Source organism: Conger conger, chromosome 10 (genome assembly GCF_963514075.1).
Source record: "Conger conger chromosome 10, fConCon1.1, whole genome shotgun sequence".
Taxonomy (NCBI): domain Eukaryota; kingdom Metazoa; phylum Chordata; class Actinopteri; order Anguilliformes; family Congridae; genus Conger; species Conger conger.
Window position 1 is genome coordinate 29,715,928 of NC_083769.1, and position 12,350 is coordinate 29,728,277.

Sequence of the window (12,350 nt, forward strand, 5' to 3'; positions counted from 1 at the left end):
GGCTATAGCCCCCAACAGGGATGGAGGGTTTTAGTTGGCAATGTGTCAACTGCCTCATAACTCCTAACAGTGCAGTTAGTTGACCAAGCCCTGTAATCTCCTTGTGCAGCCTGCAGAAGCTGAGTGCTATAACTGCAGCAACACAAGTAGATTACAGGGCTTGGTCAACTCAGCACCACAGTTATGAGTTATGAGGCAGTTGACACATTGCCAACTAAAACCCTCCATCCCTGTACTGTATTGGCCACAGTGCTGTAAATGGGTGGAGGGTTTTAGAAACTGTAACTGTAATGGCAATATTGCATTGTGAAAAAGAAACACAATGAATGCACCCCTGATTTAGCATTTTCTGAATGACGTGCATGGTAGTTTGGATTCCTACCGAAAGGCATTGGTGGCACTACATTGCAGCAAACCATTCCAAACTGGGAGGAAAAATGGAAAAGCTTCTTTCAAACATGTGAAGCCCTATATGCAGGGTATAATGATTATGGACTGCATGCACCAATTTCCCTACTGCACATGCTGCTGCAATACGTTTGTTCAAAATGGCCGAAAATAGCTTCAAGGTCTTTTTTTGTAGCGTTACAAGCTTGAAGATATCCAAGTTATTTTAGAACACTGAGGAAGAGCAGAAACATTTTATTCCATTGCAGACCTTGGATTATATGTTATCAGACTGAATGGGACTGAATGGTAACAGGAGCTGAAGATGGGGGGGTATAATTAGATTAAAGCAGCAGGGGGTTCAGGGCAAACTGATGGCAAACTGATGTTAACAAGGCAAGTTCATTATTTAACCTAATTGAGTTAGATAACTAGAGCAGTAACAAGTGCGATATGAACCATATAGCTAAAATGGAGCATATACAGTATAATGTTTCATAATGATTTATAATCAGCATAGTTTCTTCCTCTGAAATGATATCTAAACTGATTGCACTGGAAAGAACCAAATGTAAACCAGTAGTTTGCCTAAAGCATAAAATACATGTTCCTTTGGATATCTAATGTGAAAACATACTGGAGCCGATAATATACCAGTGGACATTTGGGTTTTCAAATCTTTTAAATATAACCTGCCGTCACTTTGATAAGATTTGTTTAGCCAACATTTTGAGTGAAGGTGAACTTTCAAGCACAGCAGATTAAAGGGAGGGGCATGTGAAAAGATATGGGCAATAAAACAACCGAAATATTTGGCCCCTGAACTGCAATCAGTTCTGGATTATCAGTCTCAGAATAAGGGCCCCTAGTGAAAATCATGACATAATCTGCATCTCTGAACCAGTTTCCCAGCAGGTCTGCTCACACTGTATCGCTACCTTATAGTTGTTGGTACAATACATGACATTGTGCATTTTAAAACAGACAAAATTCAATTGCGGGACTAAATGCCTGTGTGTGTGCATGTCTGTGTGTGAGTGCCTGTGTGTGTTTGTGCACATGTGCTGTGTGTGTTTAGGGTTTACCCCCTATTCCATTTCAAAAAAAGAATACGAACAGCCCTGATGACTGGAAGCATAGCCGCAGAGCTTACATGCTTGCACTGTGCATTCCAAAGGTGAATTATGACTATTTTCCCAATCCTTGCATTACATTCACAAAGAAGACTAGTTGCCTTAACCCTTGCTGAGGGCTCCAAGGACATGTGATAGAGGTATAGGCATTAGAGAAGACAGGGAGCTTTGTCTGAACAAATCACCTTGACTAACTCACAAGTAGCCAACTCCAGTCGGAGAACACAACCAAGAATGATCAAATCCTATCGGTTACACTCGGGTGAAGATTAATGACGTTGGATTATAAAAATCTGAAAATCCTAATTACCATTCAGCCTGTATTGGCATGTAGTACTGCAGTAAGTAGATTAATGGTGATATTACAAATAATATAGCACTTTCTTTCATAAAAGCTTAAAAATGAAAATGTGAAATTCTGTAGCCTTATTGTGTGATTTGCTACCTCTCAAGAAGACCAATGTTTCAGTACAAAAGGCAGCCATTGGATTTTACGTACCATTTTTATATTATTTTAAATGCTGAACTGCAACCTTAGTATATTGCAGTGCTGTAGAAGAAGATCTGAGGTCATGTATTTAGTACTAATGAAAATAAAAGCAACTACAGGCCCAATTAATTATCAATTTTCTTTAATGTCTTCTGTCTTTTATTTCTTTCACACAGCTTAACCCATTAGTTTCTTCCATCCATTCTAATTTCTCCTTTGTTCTCTGTGTTGTGTGTGTTTCACGCTATGATAGCCAAGCCACATTATCTGAAGAAGCTCGATTGGCCATTAGTCATACATTCTATGCTCATTAATGCTACAGTTAATCAGGCTGATTGCACATGAGTGTTGTACGCAGGGAGCTGATGGATTTATTCTCATTTTCTGTCTCCTGAATTCCCTCCATGACAATGCAGTCTGAAACTACCAAATGTTCTACCCTGTGGGTTCATCCACAGACTGGGAACTGGAAATATTATAAACTGCAAGTACACAGTTCAAGTACAAACTGTATAAATGAAAAAGTTTTTACTACATTGTTTTAGGGAAATTCTTTTCATATATATTTAACCATATAGCCCTACTAGTATATCTGCATCTGAAGTAATACAATACCATGCTAAAAACTTATGAAACAAACAAATCTGCGCTATGAAATGCAACATAAATTGAAACTGCAAATTCAATTCTAAAATAAAAAGTCCACAAAGCGCTAAGCTTGCTGGCTGTACTGAGCGATTTTATAGCAGTGCATTAAGTTAACGACCCCAGACCTTCAGCTGATGTGATGGCTTCATAAACACACTGAGGCCATTCCACAGGGGCCAGAGGAGGTTGGACAGACGCCTCTCCTCGGAGGAGTGAAACAGATGCCACCCCCCCCCCCCTCCCCCCACCCCCTCCAGGTCCCCCTGTCCCTGGGCAGCCATGCCTGGAGTCACGCCAGATTCTCCCCCTAGCCACCGTCTCCAGCTCCCATTTCATGCTCCATTCGGATGGTAGATTAACAGAGAGTGCTGAGATTCACATGGCTTCATCACTGGAATCCCCCAGCACAGCTGAAGGACGAACCTAGGGGGAGTTTGTTCTCTCTTGATGTCCACTACAGTTTCCAAAATGATCTTCACGTCTGGTTGCTTCTGAACTTCTGAAGGGAAATGCGCACACTCTCCAAAACTGGCCAGCTACATTTACTCTTTCAAAAACACTGAATTTCTACTGTTTATGAAAACTGTATTCTTGCCAGGGAATTTGACTGCATGCTTCAACTGACAATGGTGTGTTTAAAAATGCACAAATAGCAAAATATTAAAAAAGGACAGAAATTAGGCTGTTTTATATATACCGTATATCTAAAATGCACATGAATAATTTGCAAGACAGGCTCCTTTAATATATTAGGTGAAGAAGATTTAATATACAATTGTACCGGCAGGCTTCCTTAAAATGAAGGACAGAGTGTGTGTCTTGAATTATGGTCGCAACTCCTTTCCTCAAAATCTCTGAATCTTTAATAGAACCTTTGGCTCATACTGTCTTGTTTTAGTCTGGTTAAGCTAGTCAAATGGCCATGGCATATGCTATTTTCCTCACATTAGAAAATGGCTGCTAAAATGCAGGGGCCAGTGCTGCTTTGATTCACTGCTCCTCTATTACTGTATGAATACTCACTCTGGGGTTGTGCCAGTGTTTTGTCTGCTGTCATTTGGCAATGTAACACCATTGTGTAAATAACAACAGATAATTTAGACAGATTTAATCAGGGCCTTCTTTTGTAGGTTAGGTGTTTTAATGTTTAGCACCTGTTAAGACAGAAAACTTGGTAACTGGGCACTGTTGTGCACTGCATCTAACTAATGCAATCATTTTGCCCATCATTTTAATCATGATATTTGGGTGTTAATTGACCCTTGGTATGCTGGTTGTTAATATACCCTTTTATTATGCCACACATCTAGACATGGTATTTTAGACCCACATATTAACACCAGAATAAATTATTAAGTTATTGGTTTTTGTTTATAGCTACCCAAATGAGCAAAATGCATTAAACCTTGTTAGGGGGAACTCTCCTTTGAGCTGCAGTGGTCAGGGATCCTAATGAATCACTGTAACTAAGGCTTTAATCACATTACGAGTCTTTGATTGGAAGGGAATGGTCCATTACGCACCTGGTGCTTCAGAGATATCTGGAGAACTGTTTAGTGTGCAGGAGCCTCATTTATGAATCACCAGTTGAATTGGTAATAGATTGGTGCACATAACTATTTCACATGGGTGATGTGGGTGTTTAATATTTTTTAATTACCTAGGCTACATTAAATAATTTAAAAAAATTTATAAAATTTGTTTAATATAAATCTTTCTGCAGATCAGAAACCACTCAGTGTGACAAATATGTAATAATAGAGGAAATCAAGAAGGGGGTAAATACTTTCTCATGGTACGGACACATTGTAGAATTTTAACACAAGCAGATCAAACCTGTGAACAGAGTGGCATTTAGTGCCTTTTGCACTGATGAAAACATCTGCAATTTCTAGAGATTATGCCTTTAATTATAATGTTTTCATGCAGTACTACCAGAAAACAACACGATGACCCAACACTGAAGACAGGGAAAAGACAGGGAATTTGGCCAGGATGGAAAAAATATCAGACACTTGAACTAAAAAATGATTGGCAATGGTGTGACATTTAAAACTGAGGAAGTTGCTAGTCTGAAAATGACATATGCCTTTTCACTTTCACCGGAGTGGGGAAGACCCTCAGACATTTCTGAAAGACTTACAGTTCCAGTATCAGGGAGGATGAAGAATGAAGCACACTTTCAGGCGTGAAACCAGAGTGAACACTAATACGCCTAGCCTTCAGATCGTCCTGTCACTGTGACAATGTGCAGTCTTTAATGATCGCAGTATTTCATAATTAGCAACGGTCCAATGCACTATTCACTTAAACCTCTGCAAACTGGACCCAAATAAAAGCTATAAACTAGCAGTGCAAATGTAGTTGTGGTCACAGTCCGGTGTATTGCATTAAAATGGGTATGTAAATAAATAAATACATTCATCATGAATTTTCAAGTCCATTTCAGATTCATTTTGGTACATTCAGAAATGTTCTGTTCTGTTATTTATCACTGGAATACACAAACACATAGAATGCAATAGTTGTATGTTGGCCCACACAATGTAATTCTATGTAAATGCATCATGAAATAAAATTTAAATGAGCAACTGTCGCCCTGCTGTTTCTGTTTTTATAAAGCACATTTCACTTAATTTCTTTTTTCCTGCGAAAATAAAGCAGGCTTTCTAGGGCTTTGCATTTTTCCCCTTGTTTCATATTTATTTATAAACCACTACATCTCGGCTTACTTTTTCTTGTTGAATATTTATCATGAATTACATGTTTATGGTATGTACTGTGGCCCAATTGCAAACATATTTCCAACCACAGAAACCCATGAAACAGCTGTAATTCTGGGTAGAGGTTTCCTAACACTTACTGCTCAGATGCACAGTCTATTCATGGTCATCAATGGCTACTTAAATCCATTAAAGTAATTACCTTATCAGTAAGAATTGTACAAGTACAGAATTGTCCTTCAGATAGAATCCAGCTGTTCAAACTTTGCCTCTGTGAAAACTAAACTTGTTTTTTACAGATGAAGTCATTTGTCAGCCTACTGTAGACTGCAGGAGACTGCAGTACACAGGAGATGTATACATGCTGGGGCCCTGTTTTACTGAAGCAGCCCAAACGTCTCTGACAGCAGAGATGACATTCTGAGGAAAGAGATGTTCTCTTGGAAGGAGAGCTGAACTTGGGGGTCTCTCTCAGAGCTCAGACCCCCCCCCCCCTTCTCCCTCCTGTGCTGCTGCCTGGGTGAGACCATTACACCACAGATCTCCATTATTTAATAAGCATGGAAACCTGCCCTGACAGCATGAAGCAGAGTTGAGATGCTTCCCGTCATGTGCCTTGTGAAAACACACGCCATGTTGTGGGATTGGGGGGCCCTACAGGTGCCTGCACTGCCCCAGTGATAGCCTCTCATGGGAAGACCTGCCAGACACCCTGCTGATAGGCCAGCTTTGTGGAGGGGCGTGTGCTTCCCAGAAACAGAGGATGAGAGAGGCAGCTGAAGCCCCTGTCCTCACAGAAGATGAAGACTGATGGGGGCATTTGTATCAGCAAAGGAAAAGTTGTCAGCAGACTGCTATGGTTGTCATTTCAGTTTTTAAATTGTAATCTTTTTCCTCTGGCTGGAGCATTCCACTAAGCTTAACTGAAATAACGACAGGGAGGAATGTGTCCCTTTCTGGCATTTCTTGCCAGAGGAGAGTGTGGCCATCACTTGGAACGTCAGAATGTTTGGCAGAAGCACAGTACTGTTTTGAGGGCTTTCTATACCAGCACATGGCCTAATATTGACAAAGCCTGGTATCTCCTGCTGTCAGGCCATTTTGTGATCGCAGAGTGGAAAAAATCAATTAGGCGTCCTCACAATGAACAGTTTTCTTTTTTTTCCTTGTTCTTTTAGGGTGATGATGGGATGATGGGGGGGTGAGGAGTGATGGTGTTTTAGTGGGCGGTCTGGAAAGTTCTCACTCATAATACAATGCATCCCAGTGGCCACAAAAAGAGATCAGACTTCTTTGAGAGGATTCACCAATGAGGCATGCTACTCACAATACACCACGCTTAAAACTGAAGATAGAGTGAGCTGTTCATTCACTGATTTATTCAGTACATACCCTGAATATAAAGGAACACCAGACACATTAAATCAGGAAACAAATCAGAGTTTTCAATCACTGTGTTCCTTTCTGAAATGAAAAGGCATAATCTGACTTTGAGAACAGACAGTATCAGAAATAAAAAGTCATGAAAAGCACAGGTACCAAATTGAGCAATTTGTTTTTGTAACTTGTATTAAGATCCAACATACGTGGTGAAAAAGTCTGTTTCCTATTATGCTGTTTTGAAAAAGTTTCATTTTACCCCGCTGACTCATAAAAATCCCCAAATCTCACAAAGAAAAGGTGTATCCAACTTCCTGTCCTTTGTGCAGTTTCCCTGAATTGAATGGCCTCTCCCAGCTGTGGGTACACTAGCCCTGCCCCCTCAGCAGGTCCTCTCCTCACTGCAGCCCTGCAGGGTGGTGCATAACTGGCTATAGCATCAGCCAGGGAGAAGACCATCAGATAGCAGGATGTTCCCAACGTACATGACTAGCCTTTCCAGTCAATCAGGCACTGGCAGCCTATCTGCATCAGATGTATAAATAATGCAGGCATCTACTGCAATGGCTGCAGTTCAGGTGATGGACAGATATGTACCTTTATTAGCGCAATAAAAATCCTAAAGTAGTTTGGAATACACAAGGTCCCTGCAATACCAGCCTAAATAGCTATATAATCTGTGCTTGCTCATTCAGCTTTGACATGCAAGTACCTGTGTGTTTCCATTGTCATGAATGCTTGGTGGGATTGTTGCACCTAATGGCACCTTTTAATCTTTTGCATTCCAAATTACAAGCAAATGATACACAGAGGGGGATGAAAATATTTTTGAAAATAAACAAAAACATGCATGCATACATACAGTACACATATACACTCAGTGAGCACTTTATTAGGTAGACCTGTACACCAGCTTGTTAATGCAAATAGTGAATTAGCCAATCATGAGGCAGCAACTAAATGCCTAAAAGCATGCAGACATGGTCAAAAGGTTCAGCTATTTTTCATACCAAACTGCTCCTGGGATTTTCACCCACAACAGTATCTAGAGTTTGCAGAGAATGTTCTCTTGAAAAACCAAAAACATCCAGTGAGCAGCAGTTCTGCAGGCAGTTCAGATGAGAAGGGCCAGACTGGTCATAGCTGACAGGAAGGTGACAGTAAAGCAAATAACCCTACATTGCAACAGTGGTATGCAGAGAGCATCTCTGAACACACAATGCGTCAAACCTCTTAAGTGGATTGGCTACAGCAGCAGAAGACCAATAAATCAAGTCTAATAAAGACCTAATAAAGTGCTCAGTGAGTGTCCATACATAAATGCATACATACATAATGGTTAAACATTAAATAACTGGCTTAAAACTTTCAGCTAAGCAATATTCCCCCTGCAGAGCACCTGCTGACAGGGTTCTTGTTTTGCAGCACACAAGCCACTGTGGAGCCATTACACTGAAACAAATAAGCAATATGGGAATTGTGACATTTACTGTGTGTATCCCTCCAAGAAATGGTCTTGATTATCGTATTATCGTTGATTAACATATCGTATTTTTAAATAAATAAACTTTTCAGCATATTGTTTAGAAATTAAAAACTGATCTTTCTCAGGATATTTTTCCTGTCAGTGGATATGATGTGATTACTTGAAAAAAAGTCATATTTCAGTTGCACAGCACAGTGCATTTGAAACCATAATGTTTGATTGCTAACTTACCTTTTTGTTTCCTTTGTAACAGAAGAGGCTGTGCTTTCCTACCAGCGTAATCTAAAAAAAACTACAGTACATAGGGGAGGGGTAAGCTTTTTGCTACAAATGCGCCTCTGCACTTTGGATTTGAAATGGAAATCCTGATCGTTACAGAATAACCAAACCCAGGAGGCTTCAAACTAAGCCATTTCAGCAGGCTCCAGCCACAAGGACACAGATTCAAATAAACACATGGTTTTGTTCCTGCACGATAATGATTTAATATGGACTGAGTGAGTCCATCAGTGCAATTGTGACTCACAGAAATACCATACTACTGTGGGGGAAATTAGATGCTATCCTACATGAAAATGGCAGCCTCATCAGTAATACACAGAGAGACAAGTTTAGTTCTTTTGTTGAAAAATAATAATGATAAAATCCAATAGCAGTGCAAAGCTGTGAGGAGACTTGAGACTTCGACAATATTTCAAGATGGTGTATCGATAACAACAGCACTGTGCCTTTTAGACTGAATTAAAATAAATAGCCATCATTTCCTCACCAATTTAAACTGGCTACAGAAGAGTGCAGCTGCAAGTGTTTTTCATAGGTGTAATTACAGCAATTGGGGATTAGGCAGCTGTGTACACGTGCGCACATCTGTTTACGGCTGCTGGGAAAGCTGTCTCCGGCAGCAGTGCGCTGTCACATGCATGTGCAGGACCTGGACAGTCTGCTGCTAATGCCATTAGACTCAAACCTGCCACAACACGGACATACTGTATGTAAATGATCCCGAATGTTAAAATGCATTTTCAGTTTATTTGGAAGACCATTCTATATATTTAATATAGTGTGAGTACATATGTGCAAATGCGCTTACTTAGTAGCTCATGCACAATCCAAGTCATTTTCTGTGTGTGTGTGTGCGCATGTGCGTTTCTGTGTGTGCACGCGTGTGCATGTGTGTGTGTGCACTTGTGCGCATGTGAGTGTGTGCATGTGCGTGTGTGTTTGTGTGTACACGCGCGCATGTGTGTGTGTGTGTGTGTGCACGTGTGTGCACGTGTGCGCATGTGTGTGTGTGTGAGTGTGTGTTTGTGTGTGCACGCGTGCATGTGTGTGTGTCTGTGTGCACGTGTGCGCATGTGTGTGTGTGTGTGTGTGTGTGTGAGTGTGTGTGTGTGTGTGTGTGCACGCGCGCATGTGTGTGTGTGTGTGTGTGTGTGTGTGTGTGCGTGTGTGTGCACATGTGTGTGTGTGTGTGTGTGTGTGTGTGTGTGTTTGCTGGATTCTATTGTTGAAATGTGGTGAGAGGAGCAGAGTTGGCGCATTATTATTCCATCCACGTCTGCGGAGCGTGAACAACCCCGTGAGCGAGCGGGCGAGAGAGAGAGAGACAGAGAGGTAATGCATCTCCTAACAAACACCCTCCTCACTTTCATTCCCAGAGGAGACCGCACAATAATTCCCATTATCCTTTAATCTTTCACCAGGGCGAAAGGGCGCTGACATTTCGTCGGGGAAGGCGAGGAAGCCCATCACCTCCCTCTCTCTGTTCCCCCTCTCGCCCAGCCCTGGTCAGTGGTTCCTCTGGAGACGAAGAGCAGAGAGCCTCATTGGGTGATGGCATGAGCTGAAGGTCCTCTCTGGACCGAGCCCAGAATGTCGGTCAAAACCAGATCCAGAACCCAGGAACGCAGTGTGTGCACTGACCCGAGCCCAGACCGAGGGGAAAGGGGGAATGAAGCTCCGCACAGAGGTGTAGCCTTCTGGGGCTTTCCATGAACAGCCAGATATCATAATGAGGTTGGCAACCTTAATTAATTTCCCCCCCCCCTCCACAGATTCCTCACTCCAAGGTACGAGCTGTGATTGATCAATTTTTAAAAGGCAGCAGCAGAACCACAGAGGCGGAGATTACCTCCAGGATCCATCAGGATGTGCCAAGTCTGATTCGCGGGATCGAAGGAAATGGCAAATCTGATCAAGCCGTAAGGAATGCAAGGACAAAGTAGACCCAATGTCACAGCAATCAGTGATCACATAACATAAACAAAAGCATCTGAGATGATTATCTCTGCGCTGAGAATGTAGATAAACAAAGCGTAAGAAAACAATTCATCAATCAGTCGCGTTAACTCTGTATTTATCTTCTTTTAAGCAGGCACTCTGCCATCATTCAACACTATGCACTGAAGAATACCATTACTGTCCATAATATACTACTCAGGTTTGGAAATCAATCCAAAGGCAATTCACTGCTGGCCTCTGTAATCTTTCCTCTCACCCTGCTGAGAGACCGATAACCCTGCTGGAGGTAGATAAGGCCACAGGGTGACACAGCAGCTCTGACCCCCTGGCCCCTGTCCCCACTGACCCACCCAGACATCATATTTCCATGTTTGTTTTGGCAACACGGAGAGCTGAGACAGGTCGCGTCCCCGGAGTTGTGAAATGGCCATTGTTTCTTAGTACAGCCCAGGGTCACTCAGGACAAATGGTGAGCCTCTGTTCACTTCAACAAGTTTGTTTATTCATTTTCACTGAGGCTATATGTATGTATACACTACATATCTCCTCCACACACACACACACACACACACACGCACAGCTTTTCATATACTGAAAAAACAAAGACATTCTGCAAAACACATAATCTAATATGGGCAATAAAAATGCCGAAAAAACAATGAAAAGCACAAACACAAAGTTAACCCAGTACTATCATGGTCCCGATACAATGCGCTCTTTCACATGGGTCCTGAATGTTGTTTTCTAGATCAGTTTGTGTTTTCACCTTATCACATTACTGTGCTCAAATAATGCTGCTCATACTTCATGAGAGAGAGAGAAATGAGATGCTTGTAACTGGGACAGAGGGATGTGGGTTGACACTGTTCCTGTCCCAGATCTTGTTTCCATATGAAAACCAGTTTCTTGTTTACAGTAAAGAGCCTATAGGGCACCACCACAAAGTATTATTATTACCACAAGCATCATTTCAGTCTTCCCATCACTTCTTTGAAATGTTTTTGTGTTAAATATTCCCAGAGCTAATAGCCAAGCTACAACCTAGAAACACAAAGGACCACTAGCAATCATTCTGCCACCTGGTCCCATCCAGCACACTAACTCTCTCAGTTCAATAAAGTGTGCAGACTGATGCTTTAATAAACATGGTAATAAACATGGTGGACTCTATAAAAGCAGACCTGGGATAAACACGATGTTCATTTCATATGAAACAACTTGCATAACCTGCTACAGCATAGTATATCCTGTGTGGGGGTCTTTGGATTCATCAGCCATAAACTGGGCCTACAGCACCAAGAGGACAGGACAGAGGACAGGAAACCATACCTTCTGAAAAAGATGACAAATGCTTCAGGTCTGTGTTGTCTTCGGACACTACTGACCAGGATCTAGAAGGAAATGTAAAGAGCAGATTAGAAAGGCATTCCACAAAACAGTGCGGTACATTGTTATGATACTATCCATGATGATAGCAGCCTGATAATGGAAGTATGAAATGATGACAAGACAGGAAATCCTCCATGTATTATTTGCTGGCCCATTTTAACTGCATTCCCTGGTCAGCAGGTTCAACTGCTCTTGTCATAAGTTGTGCAGAGAGACAAGAGGTGCAGATGGATGCTACCGTTTGACAGCACAGGTTTAAATAAACCCTTTAGCCTCTCCCCACTCGTCAAATGGCATCTTTTCTTCCTTAAGAGGGAACTGACCAATCATGAAGAGAGATACTTTTTTGACACACTGACTTGCATCTGGTGCCACACAATAGCAGTGCCCATTTGAAACCTGCTGCCACCACACAGGCAGTACCCAGATCAGACACTCCATTACAGCTCTGCTGCAGACACATGCCCCATTAT

General features: G+C 41.7%; 1 protein-coding gene across 4 annotated transcripts in view; it reads right to left on the reverse strand.

Moving 5' to 3' along the window:
• Positions 1-12,350, reverse strand: part of LOC133138506 (extracellular sulfatase Sulf-2-like) — a 114,730-nt gene that overhangs the window by 61,818 nt on the left and 40,562 nt on the right. For all 4 annotated transcript variants that reach the window (XM_061257321.1, XM_061257324.1, XM_061257320.1 and 1 more), the window contains one exon: positions 11,818-11,879. The gene's annotated coding sequence lies outside the window, so the exon portion shown is untranslated. The remainder of the gene's footprint in view (positions 1-11,817; positions 11,880-12,350) is intronic.